Raw genomic sequence first — 16911 nt, 5'->3', positions numbered from 1 at the left:
TTTTTTTTACACTTAGAGAAATTTTTTGCACTGAAGTCGACTCAAATATGAAAAATGAATGTAAAGTCTATTTTAGGAAAAAATGTAGTTTTTATTGTGTTAAAATATAACATACGCTTTATGATTTGAACAATTTTTAAGTGTGCAGGTCTATGGCGGTAGGTAGATATTCGCAATGTCGCACAGCCATCGCCAGCTATCTGCAGAAGGGTTTTATCTTCCCCGACTAAAACTTTGTTCCCCTTTAACATTATCTCCCTGTTCCCCTCTCCCTCCCCCAGGCCTCATTTAAGTACAGTATACCTCATACAAACATACAATAATTTGTCCTTTTGTGGCCATATTTCACTTAACATAATATCTTCAAAGTTCATCTGTGTTACAGCCGGTGTGAGAATTTCCTTCCTTCCGAAACGCTGAATAATATTCCATGTATGTATATGTCACATTTTGTTTATTCAGAATTCACCTGTCAGTGGACACCTTTCAGCTCTTGAGAATAATGCTGGTGTGAACATGGGTTGTACAGATATCTGAATTTCTGTTTTCATTTCTTTTGAAATGGGTATATACCTAAAAGTGGAATTGCTGAGTCAATATGGTAATTGCACGATTATTTCTTTTTAAAAGTTTTAATTTAAATTCCAGTTAACATACAGTGTAGCATTAATTTCAGGTGTGCAGGATAGTGATTCGCCATCACCATACAACTCGCAGTGCTCATTGCAACAAATGCACTCCTTAGGAATTGCCAGAGTGTGTTCCAGAAGTACAGTTTTGAATGTTTAATAATTGGGTGTTGTTAATACTGACCTGATAAATGCTATCAAGTTTTATCATCCTGCAAGTCTTAGTTCAAACCTCTGCCCTGTAATGCTTTCCATGTTTTCCAACAGTCTTCTGGTGCCGCCACTTCTATGGTACCACTATGGTTTATACCATGTAGTAGAGTACTTCTTTTCAAGTCTGTCTTGCCATTAGACTGTAAGCTAAGTAAACTACCGGGTTTTTTTAGTTCCCTTGAAACAATTATTTTTAATTAAAAAAAATCTTTTATGGCAGAGATCTCTAGCTCTTCTTACCCTCAAGAGCTCAGTTATTTTCAAATTAAAGTCATTTGAAGAAAAAGTTGACCTGACTAAAGTGAGAAAAAGTTCTAATGATTATCACCAGGGGGCATCATGACATTTGCCTTTGATGTGAGGTTTATAACAAAATATCTATAAAACATTTGCAGACCTAACAGAAAACTTCACATTTCTGAAACACGCTTGGTCAGACTCCTCCATTAGCCGTTTCACTGCCTGACCTGTCATGACCGTACTTTTCAGATTGAGAAATGACACTAGAAGTTATATTTCTAAAGCGGTGCTTTGCAATTATTTAGTAATTTGCAGATTTGCTAAGCAATTTTGCATGCTATGAAATATTTATAACAATTTAAGTTTGAATCGCCCATTGAAGAAGACCAATCTGTTATTATTCCTGTTTAGCACTGAGGCTCTAGAGAGGTAATTTGCCTACAGAAGTTGCCCTGAGTCTCGAGAGGGCCTCAGAGTCCCCAGATGACTTATGAAAAGGCAGAGGGCTAGCCCTCACTTGTAGAGTTTCTGATTCAGCAGGTTGGAGAGCCCAAGAATCTGCATTCCTCTTAAGTTCTCAGGTGATACTGATGCTGCAAGTCTGGACATCACACCTGGAGCACCACTGGCCAGAAGTGTAGAGCAGTGGTGGAATTTGGACTTGCACTCAAGATTTTTGCCTGCAAGCCCAGGGCTCTTCCCATATTACAAAACTCTGCCTCTGAGAGGAATAAATTCTTTGCGTCAGGAATGACAGGCAAAGGTAGTCTCTGTTATGCTACACAAATAAATGAGACCTTTCTTTTTTTTTTTTAATTTTTTTTTTAAATTTATTTATGATAGTCACAGAGAGAGAGAGAGAGAGAGAGGCAGAGACACAGGCAGAGGGAGAAGCAGGCTCCATGCACCAGGAGGCTGATGTGGGATTTGATCCCGGGTCTCCAGGATGGCGCCCTGGGCCAAAGGCAGGCGCCAAACCGCTACGCCACCCAGGGATCCCCAAATGAGACCTTTCTTTAATTTCAGTAGCAGTTTGGGTTCTGAGAGGTTCCCTGTGTCCTTGACTAAAATGATACTCAAGGATCATTCGTTGAACAATACCATTCTTGTATACTCTGGAAAATTTTTCACACTGAAACTAGGATTTTGATATGTGAGCACAAGGAAAGCCTATAAAGCTGGAAGCTGAGTTTTATACGTTACTCCTCTTCAGCCACCCTGTGGATGTACTTGTGTTTGGAAGCAAGGCTCAAGTCTAGGTACAATATTTACCGGGACACATACAATTCCGATAGCCTACAGGAAAGTGCTTTGCTGAGAGTAGGCATCCAAGAAATATGGATTTAAAGATGTAACCTACAGCCACGGCTACATTTTCCATAATTGCTGTTTGCTTTCAGTTTCAAATTCATATTAACATTCATTTGAAGCCCTGGCCTCCATAAGCAGGTTCTGTGTCAGAGTTAAGAATCTTGAGTATTTGTATATCCCTAAGGTCTGTAGGCATATAGTGTTTTCATAAGAAAAAAAAAATACAAGGAGGAAAAAGCCTCATGCAATGGTGGTGTCATGAGAAAAATATGCTTGGACTATTTATGGGAGGGATAATGGTTATAGCACCTATTCCATTTTATCAGTGCCCCCCTTTTTTCCTTCAAGAATTCTTCAGAGTCCTCATAAATCAAATTTGAGAATGGTGCAAACACTTTCCCCTTTCACAGTATGAGAAACACAGGGGGAAAAATATAAGTAACTTTCCCAGAAACACAAATCATTTGAGTGGCGAAGAGACTATTTGAATCCACGTTCCCAAACAAAAATTAAATATGCTTAAGTGAGCAATTTACCGGTTGTATGACCTTGAGCCCATAACTCAATCACTTTGTGTTTCATTTTTTTTTCCCTGTGGAAATTGGGGATATTGATAACACATAACATTATTGGGAAAGGGTCTGACACGACAAGTGGTGCTCAGCAAATATAGAACGAATACGTGATTAAATGAGATAAGGTGTATAAAGCTTTTACTAGTGGTTGGCATGTGGTCGATAGTAAATGTAATTTTCATTTTAAAGTCTCAACTACCTGCCACTGAATCCAACCCAAATGCAGGGACACTTTTGCACATTTTTAAAGTCATGAGAGCACCTGAATGATTTTAACTTGCTAACAGCGGGGTAACCACTGATCTGTGTGCGCCGGTACACCAGGGGGGCACAGTCTTATTAGCACCTTCCTCTACTTTCTGTTCTCTGTGTGCTTTTTGCCTGAATAGCTATTCCACGTTATTTTCCTCTGCAGACCCACTTACAGTCTCCTGGCCTACCTTGGTGAAGCAATAAAACAGAACCAACAAACGATTTCCCTGAAAGGGGTCCTTGTTTCCCTGGATCTTTACCAGTAATTCTGTTTATTTCTGTCTCATCCTTTCATCCTGTCTCTTGGCTCACTTGCTTTCTGATTGTCAGTTACACCGGATTCCTCTGAAAATAGGGCCCCTCGTTACTGAACTTCCTTTTCCTTAGACCCTTTACTCAAATTGATGCCTACTACTTACCCGGATGCAGTTTCTTTCCTCAAATACTTTTAATTTAAAATGGTTTCTCCATTTATGGCTGATGCTGATTATGATCCATGCCAGTCTAAACATAACTTGTTATGGTGTCCTTGATTCCAGACACTTTCCTTACAGCTAGCATGGCACAGGCCCTGGCTTAGGGTCACGTCCGCCTCGTATTTGTCTAATCCATTAAGCCTAAATATTTCACAAATGCTCCCAGTGTCTTTTATTTTACTTTTCTGTGCTTTTTTTTTTTTATTTATGATAGTTACAGAGAGAGAGAGAGGCAGAGACACAGGCAGAGGGAGAAGCAGGCTCCATGCACCGGGAGCCCGACGTGGGATTCGATCCCGGGTCTCCAGGATCGCGCCCTGGGCCAAAGGCAGGCGCCAAACCGCTGCGCCACCCAGGGATCCCTTTTCTGTGCTTAATTTAAAGTCAAGTGACTTTTTGAGTGCCTCTCACCATTTACAAATGAGGTCACCTGCCTTCAATAGAACGACTTCTGTATATGAGCAGTTAACATACAAATACGCGCACGACGCATAAGGAGGCCGTTTAGCTTTGGATGAAGAGAAATTGTTCTGTGAAGCTGACCGAGCACATGGAGAATGGCTATATAAAAATTTCAAAATGTCTATGATCAAAAATGTGCTTGAGTGGCCAAAAGTGTGGTACAATCGTGGGAAAGGAGCTGCCTGGGAAAATGAAATTGTGATGTTTGTCTTGTATCAAAACTTCTATCCAAGCTTTTGAAACTGTTGCAAGATGTTTTGAAAATAGCCTAAAAGTTTAAAACTGATGTGCAGGGAAAAAAGTCTTTGAAGCTGTGTTCAAGGACATCTCCGAACGTCTCCACCATCTAGTGATTTGGTTTGAGGTATCCGCTTTGCTGGGTAGCCCATGAGAAATTCCATTTGTCTACCTCACGCCCTTTGCTTTTTCTCTGCCTCTTGAACAGCAACATTAGAGACCCACTTTGTTCTTGTTCCCATATCTATAGTTTATTTTCTGTCTCTGTTGGTTATTAAGGAAAACTGTACCCTATCCTTGAAGCTCATTAAATCCTCTAAAATTTGACCTTAATTTGAAAATAGTATATTTTCTTTGGTTGTCGGTGCTGCCTTCAGTGGCTCAGTTTATTAGGAGATATACATTTAAAACAACATTCAGTGACCTTTAAAAAAATGGGATAGGAGCCAACGCTTGCCTAATGAAAACCCCTTGTGGCCTCTGCGGTTTTATGTAAGTGATGTAAACTTAGCTAATAGAGAATTAGTGAGTTCCAAAACTTGACTAAATGCCTTGCCTGTCACTACTTTTACGAGAATGAGATCATGTTTTCTTCTGTTTCTTATATAGGGGGAGGCAAAGAGGAGAGTGTCGAATTATATGTGATTGCTTCTTTCACCCTTAGAATTCTAAAATTTCATGAGATAGACTTTTTGAAATGAAAAGCATAGAGAAAATTCATAAAATATTACCCTGGATGCAGCGAGGGTTTTGTTAAAACCCTGACTCAAAAATTGAGGGCTCAGTTAAGTTACAGGTATAACTGGTATTCCCTGCCTGGCTCAAGTAAATAATCTGAGTTCTGCCTTTTTATGTCTATTGTGCTTTTATCAGAATGAGCGACGGGCTGGTCCCAGATGACGCCAAGTGCTGCACAGTGCCTTCCCCCCCCCCCCGTTCCACGTGGTATGGGGGGTGGTGAACAGTGTTTCCCTTTCACTGGTTTCTCTTGGAAACTGTACTGTGCTAGCCAAGCAGCTAAAGAGTGATTGAGGAGACAAAAGGGATGCTTTTTATCTTCGAAATGGAGATCCCAAAATTGAAGTAACACCCACTTCACTTGTTGAGAGAAAGGGAGCATAGGGTTATTTGCTCCTAGTGTCAGAGTCAGAGCTACTATTTTTTTTTTTTCCTGCTGTGCGATAAAAGCTGAGTTTACATGATTTCAAAAAGAAGGTCAGTATTTTTCAAGGGGTAAATCTAATAAGAAAATGAGAAAAGTTTTAAAGAGAGACTTGGACTGAAATTCAGTAATGCAGTTCTTATGTAGCCTATTTAAGCATTGGTTTTGACTTAGATGATGAGTTTTTTCCTACTCCACACCCCCACCCCCAAATGTAAGCTCTACGAAAGCAGGTATTTTTACCTCTTTTCACTGATGTATTCCCACTCCTAGAACAGGGTCTCTTATAAATTAGGCACCCAATAAATACTTGCTGAGTGGACAGATGGATGGATGGGTGGATGGATTGGGTGGATATGGACTTTACCTAACAAACAAGCATGACGGCTTTGTTCTGCCGGAAAAATCAAAACTGATTTGTGAGAATGAGTAACCAAAAAGTTGGTCTAAGGCAGTTATTTTCAACCAGAGAAGATTGTGCCCTTCAGGGACATTTGGCAATATCTGGAGATATTTTTGGTTACCACAACTGAGGATTGTGGTGGTACTATTAGCCTCTAATGGGGAGAGGCCAGAGATCCTGCTACAAGTTCCATCATGTGCAGGACAGTCCTGTGTAACAAAGCATTATCTGGTCTAAAATGTCAATGTCTTGGTTTGGAAGCCCTGGTTTTAAAGATTTACTATTTATTCCTCTTATATTTTCCAGATCATAATCCTTTTAAAATATATTCTTATCAAATAGATTTTAGAGTGCATAAGAATTGGCTGTGGTGTTTGTTAAAATTTGATGTCCTGGCTCTATATGTATGTATTCTGAATTATAGCTAATAATGCTTTTTGCTTTAAAGTTGAATTTTCTCGTAATAATGTGGCTTTATCAGCTACATCTATTTTGATTCATGCTGCCAGGATACATCTATTTTAATTCCTTGCTTTCAACCTTTCTATTGTCTTAGATTTTAGATATATTTCTTGTGAATGCCATATGACTCTTCATTTTAAGAAGGTAATAACCTTTGTCTTGAAATTGCAGCATTTAGTTCTTCTGAATTGAATGTAGTGGCTGATTTATTTGGGGCTAATTCAGTATCTTCCTGTATATTTGTAATTTGTTCCACTAACTCTGTGTTCTGTTTTCTCTCTTCCCTTCTTCCAATATGATTGGAAATTCTTGTTATTCAATTTAAAAAAATCTTTGTAAGGCATTTTTATACGATTTTGTTATTATTTTTTTTAATTTACTACCTTAAAATTAAAAAAAATCCTACTTACTTTATGAAAGTGTATTATTAATTGGTACTTACACCTTCCTCTTAGACAATGCAAAGACTTTAGGAGACTTCAAATCTAATTATTGACCTGCATTCTTAGATATTTTGTGTTTGTTAAAATTTTGTATTTTATATATGATTATATTTTAAATATAATTTTCTATTTTAAAAGTTTTTTTTTATTATTTTACACAGATAGTATTCATTTAGATTTATCTGCAGGTTTCACCTATTTGCTGTTTTTCATTTTGCCCCCATATCCCCCATATCCTTTGGGATTCTATATTTGTTTCCAGCTCAAATTACATTTTTTAGTTCTCTTTGAGAATGAGTCTATCTGTGTTCCATTTCCCAGGTTTTGTTTGAGTTGAACTGTCTTTCTTTTATTCTTGAAGAATAAATTTTACTGGATATGGAATTTTAAATTGACAGTATCATATTTCACTACTTTCTAAACCTTGTTCCACTGTCTTCTAGCCTCCATTGTTGCTATGGAGAGAGGTCTGGGAAAAGTGTAGCTGTTGCTCCTCCTTAGGTAATGTTTTTCTTTTCCTGGCAGCTTTAAACATTTCCTCATTATCTTTCATATTCTACATTTCAAAAATGATGTGTTTAGATGTAAACTTCATTTTATTTATCCCAGGTGGAATTTATTGGGCTTTTTAGATATGTAAATTAATGTCTTTCATTGTTTTTTGACAAATTCTTGGTCATTGTCTTTTTCAATATTGCTTCTGCCTCCCCCTTCTTTTGCAACTCTAATTTCCCATATGTTATAGCTCCTAACATTATCTCCTTTTTGACTTACTCTTTTTCTCCCCCACTGTTTTCTCTCCTTTTGTCTCTGCTTGATTCTAGATATTTCCTCCTGAGACATTTTACAGTGTAATAATTTACTCTTTGTGTCTAATGTACTTTTAAACCCATCCATTAGGTTATTTCTTTCATTTATATTCAGTGCTACAATTTTCGGTAGGTTCTTTTTCAAATCTATCATGTTACTTTTTTTTTTTTTTTTTTCCAACATGGGGCTTGAATTCATGACCCTGAGATCAAGACCTGAGCTGAGATCAAGAGTTGGATGCTCAACTGACTGAGCACTCCAACCACGGTACTTTTTATATTTTTCAGTAATCTACTGAAAATTTTAAGCTTGGTTTTTACTTTCTGGAACATGTAAAGTATAGTTGTTTTAATGTCTGAGTCTGATATATTCAGTATTGGGAAGTACTTTTGGGTTGATTTTTGTTTTCTGTTGTTTGTGCAGTTTAATTTACCCATATCAGAGTTTTCCAGAGAAATGCCATTCAACCCGGTGTACCATCTTTTCTTTTTTTAGATTATATTTAGTTATTTGACAGCACAAGTAGGCAGAGCTGCAGGCAGAGGGAGATGGAGAAGCAGGCTCCCTCCTGAGCAGAGCCTGATGACCTGAACTGAAAGCAGGTGCTTAATTGACTAAGCCACCCAGGTGTCCCCCATCTTTTCTTTTTATGTGCTTAGTGATATATATATATATAGATGAATATTCTTCCTCTCTCTCTTTCTCCCTCTCTCTCTCTCTCTCTCTATATATATATATATATATACACACATATATGTATGTACACACATTCATATGTATGAATGTATATATTGGACGTGTGTATTGAAGTGTAGTTGACACACAATATTACATTAGTTGCAGGTGTACAACATATAGTGATATTATAAGTGTATAATGCTTGGTTATATTTGATTATATCCAGGACATTGTATTTGAAAAAATACTTTTGAAAATAACTCGAGGCTTCAGATGATGTAACTTCCTAGAGAAGTTTTCATTTTCTTTTGCCACTTTGACAGTGATGTAATGGCATCCTTCAGTACAATGGAAATAAGAATATGGTGCCACTTTTGTCTAGTTTCAATGTATAAGAGTTACCCAGAATAGTCAAAGTTGGGCTGCTATCTGTGTGGGGTGGATATTTTTTTTTTTATTTATCCTTATTCCTAGGTGAAAATTTCTTTCTGGTCTCAGGGGAGCAAAAGTGATTTTAAAAGTGGGGCTCATTTCTTTGGATATCCATGTGGTCCTGGATCTTGTCTTTTTTTTTTTCTGTTGGTCTTTTTTAGCTCTTTGATGCTTTGAAGATTTCATGTGTATATTTATGTTTATTGAGATATTTTGTCTAAATTACCTTGTTTTCCATTACTAGACTTGGAATTCTTTGATTTCATTAAGACAGTGAGAAAACTTGAGAGACTTCATTCTGAAAAACTCAATTACCTTCTTCAACAGCCAATACATTTCCTTTTCTTTAAGGAACAAACATTCACCTCTGCTCGTTTCTAGGACTCTTCCACAGGTATCAGGATGTGAAGTAGTAAAGTACTCTAACTTTGACTAACTCAAACCATTCTCTTGCTGATAAATAGATACTAGATCTAGTTCTCTGGTTAAGTGGTATGTATGGTCTCCTTATTTCCTGCCTTCTTGAGGAAACAGTCTTCCCTCATCTCTGCATGCCCAGTTCTTTTGTATCATTATAGGCCTTAGGTCAGGTATTGAATTCTCAGGACAGCCTTCCCTGGACACCCAATCAAAGTAGTCATCACATTACTCTATTGCCTCAATGCTTAAAATTTTCTTTATGGAACTTACCACTGTTATAAAAGTATGTTTATTTGCTTACCTGATTATTGTGTCTTTATCCACAATCCATTTTATGCCCAAGGGAATGTAAATCCCCATGAAAACAGGATACTTATCTGTTTATTCATTTGTTATGTTCTTCTTGCTCAGAGGAGTGCTTGGCAGATAGTAAGCATTCAGTGTAAGCTTTCATCTCACAACCCCGAGATCAGGAATCACATGTTCTACTGACTAAGCCAGCCAGGCACCTGGAGAGATTTCAGTTTGAGAATCATTGTCATTCTCATATATTTGAACTCTAATTTTATTTGCCACAATTTATATGTCTTCTATCATAAACTACCTAAAGTTCTTGGAAGATAGTTGAGAATAGATTAAAATACAAACCAAAACAAAAATTAAAACCTAAGCCCTGGCTGAGTAGGTAACCCAGGAGACTTCCAAAGCTTTCTATATTAAATTACAGGGCATTTAACATTTTATTTATAATCAGTAGTGAGGGCAGGAGGGAAAGGGATCACTTTTCTTGTTATCAGACTTTTATGAGGCAAGGATCAAATAAATCTATAGAAACTACTCATTGTATAAATGTTAGCTTTCTCTCTCTCTTTCTTTTTCCCCCCTCTAAGTGCCCATATGCAAAAAATCATGCTAGTGTGCAGAGAAGATAGGTACAGTGATTAGTGACAGTAAAGAATCAAGGTTCTAGAACATAATGAGGGGCAAAAAAATCACTTGTATATCAAGAAGACAGCTACTCAGAGGTATCAGGGAACTTGGCCCAGTGTATAGTTCTCTTTTGTTAGTACCAGGGCAGCTTTTCTTTTGGACATTCTGGAAATTCCATGGACTAGATAAGAGTCTGAGGATCAGGGGGGGAAGTTAGGCCATCATCATAGGAGGGATGCTCTTCCATTTATGATACATTGTTACATTGTTAGTAAGGGTTTTGTCTACTTAGGCCACAGATGCTTACTGGAAAACAGTAATAGGCTAAGGAAGATAAGTAAAAGTTACTATATAAAAACCATGACTACTAATACTCTTTGGAAACTGCATTTGATTTTGTGTTAAACATTAGAAGCATCATCTTACTTAATCCTCATTATAGCTCTGTGGGCTGGGTACTATTAGTCTTTCCATGAGAGAACTGAAGCTTTGGGAAGGAATTAATGTACGTATAGCAGGGCTGAAATTCAAACCTAGGTCACCTCCAAGTCCAAATATTTTTTATCCCTGGTAGTAATTCATATAAACATACCATGCTTGATTATCATAGATTGTTCCTGTTTGTCAAGATTGTATACTCTTTTAATTTTTGTGGAAGGCATGGCTGAGTTGAACTATCCAGAGAAAGGACTGATATCTGAGTCTCCTACCCCCGCTGCATAGCTCCCTGTGCTCCTGTGGGCTCTGGCTGACTTTAGGAAATTGAAGTCAAGACCCCTGGAAATGTGTTCTTTAGGATAACTAAAAGCATAGTTTTATTTGAAATGAGGAGTGGAGATAAGCAGATGATTCTGCAAACTCTTGTTGAAATGGGCTTTTTGCGCCTAGTAGTTAGGAGGAACAATTGTAACATCTGAAGTCCCCAACAAACCAAACCTCCAACCGTACCGTTGAGGGAAATAAAAAATACTGAGGTAGTGGCCGAGCATCTGCCTTGGGCTCAGATCATGAACCCAGGGTCCCAGGATCGAGTCCCACGTCGGGCTCCCTGCAGGGAGCCTGCTTCTCCCTCTGCCCGTGTCTCTGCCTCTCTGTGTGTCTCTCATGAATAAATAAATAAAATCTAAAAAATAATCCTGGGGTTGAAACATATTTTTAGATACTGTGTTGGAGAGTCAGTTGCTGGTATTCTTGGATTAAAGGGGGGAACTTCAAAGAAACTGGAGGTGTGACTTTCTAGGAGGGAAGACTAAAGAGAAAGCAGAACTATAAATCAAGGAGATAATTCCAGGCTGAAGACACTGCATTTGTAGGAGGCTTAAGACAGCTAAGCAGTGCAGTAGATATTAAAGAACCAACTCACAGATGGGGAGACAGTAGGTGACATTGAGGAGAGTGTATCACTGTGGGGAAACTTTTGATATTGTAGTTGTTTGTCTTAGAGCATAAACATTTTACTTTGAGTAATACAAATGATGCTGCCTGCTGTGATAATTGACTGAGCTGGCAAGGGTAAGTCCTCAGAAACCAGGCTACTGCTTAAATGTCACAGTAGTCCTGCTTCCTGTCTTTGCTTATCACCAGCAAAGCACAAGCACGTGCCCCCCGCACACTAGGACAGTGGTGCAGGATTGCGCCCATGATGTCCGGGCCTTAGAGACATGTTGCTATACATCATTACTGCTTCCTCCCCAACTTTTCTCCGAAGTTATCTCCTATATCTAGGAGCCCTTTAGGCAGGCTGACCCAGACTATGAGAGAATGAATGAGGGGAGGGGGATGGAGGAATAATAAATGGAAAAAATATATAACCTATGCGTACCTGAGGGGGTATTGTCGGAAATCTAATTAATGCTAGCAATTTTCTTTAGCTTTATGGCAGGAAGAACAGTTATACTTTAATGGTCATGGATCAAATATACCCTCTGTAAAGCAAGAACAAAATAAAATGAAACAAACATGGAGCTTGGGTTTAATATCGCAGTGGAAGAAGCCGTTCTATGAAATAATTTTACAGCACTCCCATGTAATTTTTATTCAGGTTTTCAGTGTTTTGGAGTACAAGTCCCGCTAAATGTCCCCTGGGGAATAATAAGTAGAGTCAGTCCAGCACTAACTGTCCTCATATAAAAAGAACAAGAGGGTTTATGCATCTTTGGAGCAAGCCCAGGACTGCCAACCAAGCACCGCCTTTTAATAAAAGCTCTGCCCCTGCCCATTTTCATAGACACAAAGCTGGTTATAAATTCTGCTGTTCTCTTTCCCCCACCTACACCCTGGTGATCTTGCCTGATTTGCTTGCCAAATAGGCACAATTTTTAGTTACTGGTTTGCCCCACCCTTGTTGAGCTGTGATCCTTGATCAGAGATTTAGGAGATTTGGGAAGTGTTTGAGACAGCAAGAGGAGGGCACCATGCTGAAAAGTCAGAGTCCCACAGAAGCAGCAAAATAAGGGCAGCTCTTCAGGAGAGAAGTCTGGGTAGCTCATGTAAGTGCTTTTAGCATTAATAGACAAGGAAATGGGGATGGGAAGGAGATATCCAGTGGTGTGATGGTAAATGTTTGACAACTAGCTCTGTTTGTGGCATCTGCCAAGTTCTGTGGGGTAAAAACACCCACTGTGGCCTGTTTCAGGTTACCAACATGACCTGATATCACTGGAAGTCAAGCTGAATATGAGTGCTCATAATTGGCTTTTCTTATCTGGTACTGGTCAGCAAATCACTGGCAGTAACCTTGGCACCTCTAGTATGGAATTTTAAGGGATTATATGTCTGTCTTTTGTGTTAGAGGTTCTTAAAATATTAGCTTTGCTATTTATAAGCTGTCTATTCTTGAGTAGAGATCCTTCAATTTCCTTAGGCTCATTTCCTTACTATTAAGTCATTTATTAATTATATTTGCATATCTTTTAAAGAAGATTTTGTTTATTCACGAGAGATACACACACACACACAGAGAGGCAGAGACACAGGCAGAGGGAGAAGCAGGTTCCATGCAGGGACCTGGGATCAGGCCCTAAGCCAAAGGCGGATGCTCACCCCCTGAGCAACCCAGGCGTCTCTATATTTGCATATCTTTTGTATGCCAGGAAATACTGTTGTAGGCATTCTGGATACAGAGGTGAGTAAAATAAACCCAGTACCTTCTTGAATCTTATATTCTAGAGGGGAAGACATAAAAAGCAAATACACGAGAAATTTAATTTTAGGTAGTTCATGAAGAAAGCACACAGAACACTGTAAGCCCTGAAGGGGAGATTTTGTGAGTTTTTTTGTGCACTATTCTCAGTGCTTACACCATCGTAAAAACGAATCAGAGCATGAAGGAGAGTCTGGTACTCTACGTGCGGCTGACATGATCAGAGAGACTTGAATGATACAGAACCCCTGTGGCAGGTGCTGTTGGGAAGTTGATTAAAGGTCCCGTCCGAAACCCTCTTCTCTTGAACTTCCTTTGGGGGGAGTGGTCATGTGTCACAGTTCTGACCCAGAGAAAAAGAAATGAGAATTTTTTGGGTGGAGTTCCTGGAAAAACTTTTATTATTATTTTTTATTAACTAATGTTACTAGTCAGTAGACACTTCTTCAAAGCTTTGAACACTTCTATTTGAAAACAGAAAGTAACACGATGCTTAGAAAAAAATCTAGCATTTTATAAATTATTCTTTTTGTCACAAATTTCAACATACAAAAAAAAAACAAATTTCAACATACAAGCAAATTATTGAAGAGTTGAGTTTTCTAAAATGAACATGTGTACATGTATGTGTGAACATGTGTAATAAAAAATAGATAAAAGTAGTGAATGCTCTAAGCAACCTAACCAAGAGAGGATATATGCAAAAAAAGAATTTGGGTTTTATGTTCCTGTAGCTGAACCAGTGTTTCTCAACATTTTTTTTTTTTATTATTGTGCCCTCCCGCCTAAGATATTTTCCCCCTAATAACTTGTCCCCACCCCATTGCATTTTTTGCACCGGAGAGAGACTGTGTATATGCTTATATTATCAGGGAGGATTGAGTTTTGAAGGCCACAAGCCATTGTAATAATATCTAAGGTTGTTTTGTTCCCTCATAAGCCAGTTTTCACCTCCTTGGGGATCATATCAGTCCTCATTATTGAAATGCATGAGCTGAACCAGCACGGAACTTGAAAAAATATTTCTTACATTCTTACTTTTATATCTCATGGGCCAGATATGTGGGAGAGTTTTCAGACTTCTGAGAGAATCTTAGAATCAGCACAGATGTTGAGCTAGCTTTCTTGAAATCTTTGAAATACTTTTAGTCCTGGGAAAATTTTATCCACTTTGGGAAGCTGTATTTTCGGTCTTTTAATCCAGTACAGAAAGACTCTATCTCCTGTTGCTGACATCCCCAAATGCATCTTCTGAAAGTTTGCAGATCAGAATTAGAATTAGAGTGATATAAGTTTAATCGTTTTGTAAAAAATTTTGGGAATTTCTTTTCACTGCGGATTATTTGGAAAATAGAGATAAGCAAAAAGAAGAAAAGCAAAATTATGCATAATTTAAGCATGCTGGGGGAGGGGAGAATGCTCATACCATGACATGTTGGTTTATTTTTTTCATATTCTTCTAGTTTTTTTTTAAGGTCTGAATACTTGTGTGGATATGCACATATAGATTTTTTAAAAATAGAATATTCATACATGCTAATGTGTTGTTAGTAGTATTCATATATATCAGTGTGTTACTCATACATACATGTTTTGTAACATGCCTTTTCAACTTTTATTGTAAACATTTCACCATTGCTTGAAATATTTTCCTACTTTTCTGTTTCTTTGTTTTTTTCTTTCATTTTTCCATTGGGTACCTAGATTTATTATGGAAATTTGGGTTACTTACTGAATATTTTTAATTTTAGCCTGGTTCGTGCTTTCTTTTTAAACTTAGAGTTGACACTGGGCAGCCCTGGTGGCTCAGTGGTTTAGTGCCACCTTCAGCCCAGGGTGTGATCCTAGAGATCCCGGATCGAGTCCCACGTCAGGCTCTCTGCATGGAGCCTGCTTCTCCTTCTGCTTGTGTCTCTGCCTCTCTCTCTCTCTGTGTGTCTCTCGTGAACGAATAAATAAAATCTTAAAAAAATTATAGTTGACATCAATTTTACGTGTACAATGTTACATTGGTTTCAGGTGTATGACATAGTGATATGACTCTCCTCTATTTTTAATGGGTGCATCATATTGACATTGTTTATGTTTAAGCAGTCTCCTATTTTTTGACAGGTAGGAGATTTCAAACTTTTCACCACAATTAAAATGCTTCAATGAATGTCATTGTAACTAATCTTTGCATATACCATTAATTAGTTCCTTAGGAAAGATTCATTGAAATGTAATTGCTAGATCAAAATTATGCATACTTTTACAGCTTTGATAAATGTCAAATTTTGCTTTAGAAAGCTCTACATTTCCAAGTTCTAAAATTGGTTCTGATACTTGCTTTACCAAGGCAATATTTCATATATTTCTTTAAAGATATTAATTATACTAGTTACTTTAGAGTCCTGTCCTATTAGCTCTGTTTCTTCTGATATAAATTCTTGCCTCTATTATTTCTAATGGTATTGACACTCAGTGATTTTCAGGTAATTTTATTTTTAAACTTTCATCCTATTTTTAAATTTGGGATACTGGGGATTCCCTAAAAGCTGTCAGCTGTCTTTGCAGTTACTTTATGAGAGAAGAAAAAGTTCTTACAGGAGTTTATATTGGTCAGTGACAGTAGAAAAAATGGTTGAAAATATTCCAGCAGGTATAATGCGTGCTGATAGCTGTTCATTCTTCCCTGGTATTGCCAGCCATTTAGGGTCCCTCTTACCTCTTTCTGTTCAAAGCACTGCATCTATTGGGCTGTAGGTGTGCAGGATTCAGGGAAAGGAGGTAATGGAGGTGGGAGGTGGATCATGGCTGTGGGATAAGAATGGATCCATAGTATCTGCTAGCTTCTCCTCTCTGTTGTTTCACTACCCATTTTTTTCTGGAGACCTCTCCTACCTCTGTGTATTGAGTTCCCTCAGTTCCTTGTGTGTGTGTGTGTGTGTGTGTGAATTTTTCCCTAGGCTTCCATAGTATCCTGGGTTGATATTTCCTTCTTCAAATGATACCATCTACAATAGTTTCTGTTCCTGTGAAAATTTCTCTTCTTGTTTTTAAGTGGCTATTTATTTTGTATTTTAAAAGGTATCTTTATATAATTTCTAGGGTTTGTCATGGAGAGGGATATTACTGATTGTGCTTAGTTTTACTGTCTTGAAACTAGAAGTTACTTATATCAGTTTGCTAAAATATTTGCAGTACATGAAGGTGCCTTTACCTCTGTCTGATAGCACTTAAATGAAGCAAAGTATTGGGGGGAGAAAAAGGAAGACAAAATATTGGCTGATTCTAACAAGCCAGAAAAACAATAAATGTGACTTGCATACATTAGACTATGGACTACATGTTGGTGTAATACTTAATTTTTCTAGAATGCTTTAAAGTTTACCACATACTTTGTCCTCCATCATTTGACCTTCACAATCAATGAGATGGATATAGGTTATATTCACACATCAGATACTTTAAATGACTTGTACCAAGAGATTGTGTGGAGGAAAAGTTATATGACAAACTTAAAAGAAAGAGTGTTTTAGTTAAAATAACAGTGACTGAAGGGAAGGTAAAGAAAAGCATTCAAGAATTCTTGAAATATTGATATCTAATTTGAATAAAGAAGAACAAAGATATGTGGAGAGGAATTAAAGGT

At 37.8% G+C, this 16911-nt stretch overlaps 1 protein-coding gene across 5 annotated transcripts in view; it reads left to right on the top strand.

Annotated features, from left to right (window-relative positions):
* LRRC69 (leucine rich repeat containing 69) overlaps window positions 1–16911 on the top strand; it is a 90016-nt gene that overhangs the window by 34188 nt on the left and 38917 nt on the right. The window lies entirely within an intron of this gene.

The sequence above is a fragment of the Canis lupus genome, chromosome 28, assembly GCF_048164855.1.
Source record: "Canis lupus baileyi chromosome 28, mCanLup2.hap1, whole genome shotgun sequence".
NCBI classification, from domain to species: domain Eukaryota; kingdom Metazoa; phylum Chordata; class Mammalia; order Carnivora; family Canidae; genus Canis; species Canis lupus.
This window is presented reverse-complemented; position numbering and strand designations above follow the sequence as displayed.